Genomic DNA, 4,900 nt, shown 5'->3' with positions numbered 1-4,900 from the left:
GATCCACTAGATAGCAACCAGTAATGATTCTAACAGCAACACTATTTACAAAGCAACCCTGAAGGCAAATACAGAACATAAGTGAGCCCACAAAAATTATATGAGGTCCTATTTACATCACTACCTCTTTTCACATCTAACATTCAACTAATATTTCATAAATTTCTGTGCAGTGTCATAGTTTGTGATAAGTTCTAGGATATGAGAATTAATAAATGTTCTTAGACCATAGGGAAAAAAAGAACATAACATCTCTTGAGTATTATTCTGACAAATCTCAATAAGGCTAAAGGAATAGTTTCCCCAGCCCTGTTTTAGACTCTAGTCTAGACACTTAGTTCAACGTCTTTTTCTCCTTATCAGACTGGAATCATTCCAAGCCTCTTAACTTCTGGGCAACCATAAAAATCAGACAGAGAAGATACTAAATCTGCCACAAATGTGATATCCTATTCAGTCTTGCTTGGTGATGAAGGTCATGAATACAATGAGGGTGTTGTGTGTCTGATTTTTTTCTGTTTCCTTTTTGGTTAATAGAAGAGAAAAATACAACAGAAATATGAGCACTGCGCCAATGCTTAAAGCGGAATCTTGAATAAATAGGAATTGTGCCCTTAAGGATCTCCACGTATTTAAAGAGATCCCACATTTTCCCACCATCAATGAGCTGTGGAGTAATCTGTTGTCTGTGGTATAGTATATTTTGAACTATATAAATTTGAGTTCTAGAAATGGCCCCTGCAGTTAAGGATATATAGTATACCCTTCTCCAACTTTTCATGAAAAATGGAACTACATTAAATTCATTAGCTGTGTGACTATGAACTAATTGCTTCATTATTCATTTATCTCATCTGTATGAAAAGAGAATAAAAAAAAATTCACATCTCAGAGGTGTGGTGGAGATTACATGGGATAAATGTGGGCTCAGAGCCTGGCACAAAGAGTTTACTATTTGTAGACCTCCCCTGTTCTCTCTTAGTACTTCAATGGATATTAGTTGCATCACACCTACAACACTGATCAAATTGTACTGAGGATAGTGTGTGCTTCCCTGTCAAATTGTAATGATATGACCCTGTATTACATGGTGCTTTATGATTTTCAAGTTGTTGACATAGTGTCAAATACACAGCACAATTAAATGCTTGTTGTTGTCATTGTTATAACAGCCTCACAATAAAACGGGCAGGAAAAAAAGAATATATATTCTATTTTACAAATACATTTTCAAGGTTCAAAGAAATCAAGTGAACTAAGGTCACATAACTAGTGAGTGTCTCAGATGGAACAAACCAAAATCCACTGATTCTAAGTTCAGTGCTTGCCCTGTGACATCATACAGACTATTACCTATTCCAGAAAGTTTGAAATGTTGTATCATATGATTCTCATTATACATTTGTATGGATCAGAGAAAGTATCCTACTATTCTAAATTACTAGCAATTCACAGGTTCTAACAGTGATTAGTGCTTAAATCTTTATCAAATGAAACATTGATATCAAAAGAAGAATGGACAGTGAAAGATTTATATCCTGTGTACGTCATCAATCAACTTCTTTCAACTACTCGTTCAACAGTTTGTTAGAAAATTCTTTATAGCTAGCATACAGCCTTTTCTAATTTCAACACATTTCCTTATCACTTCAATAGAAAAGCAAATTCTTTGGTCCTCTGCTCTTTTCTTGCCCATTTGCCTGTCCATAAAATAGCTATGAAACCATAAAGCCCATTCCACACTGTTAGAATGACTAGAGCCCAAGACACACAGCAGCTAACGCTGGCCAGGAGGTGAAGCACTAGGAACTCTCGTTCGTTGCTGGTGGGAATGCAAATGGCACAGGCACTTTGACAGCTTCCTACAAAACTAAACATATTTTTACCATATGATCCAGCAATCTCATTCCTTGATATTTACCCACAGGAGCTGAAAGTTTACATCCACACAAAAACCTGCACATGAATGTTTATAGGAGCTTCATACATACATAGTTGCCCAAACTTGGGAGAAACCAAGAAGCCCTTAAATAGGCAAATGGATAAGTAAACTGTGGTTCCTTCAGACAATAGAAAATACTTTGGCAATAAAAAGAAAGAGCTGGGCCGGCCGAGTGGCGCGATGGTTAAGAGCTGGCTTGGGACGCCAGAGGGCCCCGGTTCGGATCCCACATATGAGGGCCAGTGACACTGCNAGTGACCTTTAGTCTGTGTCTTTAATAATTATACAGATAGTATAGCAATCATGGCTATTCAACCATCCAAAAGTTATAATCAAAATGATTTTGGACTAGATAATTATACTAATTTTATGCTTAATTATACTAATTCCTATTTTCTATCTGAAATTGTAATTACATGTTTAACTTTATTACATTTCAAAAGCTAGGAGAGATTTCAAATATTAATACAGTGAAAATTAACCTGTGTTGTGTCCCAGACCCTTTTGCCAATCTAATAGAAGCTACAGATCTCTTCCCATAAAAATGTGCACTCACATACACACACCAAAAAGCTTAGCAGGATCATGGAAACCCACTGACAGACAGAGCCCAGATTTAGACCAATCCACTGATTATACAGATTAGGAATGTGAAATCTACAGAGGGCAAGTAAGCAGTCCTAGGTAACATAGCCACTTATAATAGACTGGACACCAGTAGTGCTTTTCCACCCATCAAAACTTAGCTTTCTTTGGGGATTTTATAAACAGAATTGTGAACAACCAGATTTAACTGGTGAAATTATTTGCTTTAAAATATTAAGAAACCAGGAAAACATGTATCACGCCCACTATCCACCCCCCATTTAAAACATGTAATGTAAATTGCAAATGAGGCATGAAAGTGCTTTCATTCTTACAAAATTTGGCTTGTTTTTTACGCTTCTAAAACATTGCTATTTATTTTAAGTTTTAAAGCAGAAATCTCAATGATGTTACAAAATTAACCATTTAGAGATATTTCTCCTATGGGCACTTATAGATGCTTACAAATTTCTAATATGAAAATAAAGCCATAAAACCTAGAAATGGCAGCATAGTGATAGAAAAAAAACATTGAACTGGGAGTGAAAATGGCTGATTTCCATCCCTTCTCTGTCACTAACTGGCTGGATGGCCTTTTGCAGATCTCCTAAGACTCTTTCTCATGTAATGAGGAAACTATACTTGAAAATTGGGTTAAAGCCCAATTTAGCAATAAAGTTCTGAATTTCTATAACTTAACGAAGACACCAATACACTTCTTTCATTGTGGCCACATCTATGGGATGCCAAAAAATCTAGGGAGTTTAAATAAAATCATTGAATTTGTTCATTAGAAAATTTGAAATAATTTAATTTTATCATTCAAACTCTGATCAAAGTCATTCTTGTGAATCAAAATAAGCAATTTATTATTGTTTTAACCATCTATTACTGACCCCATTGAGAAACTCACTCCTCCTTCAAGAAATAATGCCTGACTTACCATGTACCAGAAATTTTGCTAGACGTTAAAACTAAAATGAGAAAACCATACACTGTTTTTCTCTTCATTTAGCTTATAGTCTAGTAATAAAGATCAATAATAATTATCACACAATAAGTGTGTAAATATTAACTGTGCTAAATACTATGGTGTACATAATGCCAAGAATTATCTAAAAGGTGACTTAACCCAGCTTGTGTGTGATAGGAGTCAAGGAAGGTATCACAGAGGTTTCCCTAAGGAAGTAATGTTTGAACTGAGATCTAAAAAAAAAATGACTGGTAATTAATAAACAAGCAGAAGTTAAAAAAAAAAAGCATTCCAGCCAAAAGCAAAAACATGAGCAAACTTCATTTGGTATGAGGGCACTATGCCAAACAAAGAGGAATGTAGCTGGCATCAGAGAAAACAAAGGAAGAGGCTGGAGGGCTATGCTGGGACCACATCATAGCTGGCCATGTGAAGAATGTTGGTCTCTATTCTGTGAATAAAGGAACCTTTATTCAAGCCTTCTAAGCAAAGATGTCAGGTTATAGGTTTGCATGTTAAAAAGATATCTCTGCCTGAATGGGAGGAAACAGATTGAAGGGAGGTCAGAGTGGTTACCAAGGAACAGTTAGTGGGTTGTGATGGAAAGAGGAGATGATTGCATATACCAAGGTGTTGGTGGGAAGAGGAAAGGAATGAATTAATTTAAAGGTTATGTGGGAGGTAGTATCAACAAAATTGGTTCATGCATTCCACAAAGTTTGGGAGAAGAGGGATGTGACAAGCAGGTCTCCTAGGTGTTAACATGTAGAGTGGATAAACGTGTGTGTTAGTCTCTGGGTAATTGGTGCTTCTCTTGAAGACCAGGAGCACTGCAAGAGGAGTGGCTATGGAACTGTTCAGACTTTGTGACTTGTAAGGATATTTGGTCCATCGCTCCCTGATTGAGGGGACAAAGCTTCCTCCCTCTTTCCCTCCTTCCCTCCTTCTCTCTCTCCCTTCCTTCCTTCCTTCTTCCCTTCCATCCTTCTATCCTTCTTTTCCTTCTTTCTTCCATTTTGTGTTTCTTTGTTTTGGTTTTTTAAAACAAGAGCTCTAGTAGCTCATTTCTATTTTTTCTCTTTTTATATTTGCTAAATCTCTCTCTTCGGGACATGCTAGGTTTGGTGTACTGTCTCCTGTTGATGTTAACATAGAAAGATGACAGATACCTAAGTGTTTTTGTGAATTTGATCATATGAATGAAGCCACCCTTAATAATAATTTCTAAATATTAGAGATTAAAGGACAAATAAGATATCTTGAATTTTAAGAATTTTTTTATCAAATATTATTAGCAGATCTAGTTAATACATCAGAATAGTAAATACATCTTCTGATCTATATTTTTACCTGTGTGCACACAAGTGGTTATCAGCTACCCAATTCATTTCCTGAAGCTC

Source organism: Hipposideros armiger, unplaced genomic scaffold (genome assembly GCF_001890085.2).
Source record: "Hipposideros armiger isolate ML-2016 unplaced genomic scaffold, ASM189008v1 scaffold_1510, whole genome shotgun sequence".
NCBI classification, from domain to species: Eukaryota; Metazoa; Chordata; class Mammalia; order Chiroptera; family Hipposideridae; genus Hipposideros; species Hipposideros armiger.
Note: the sequence above shows the minus strand (reverse complement) of the source record.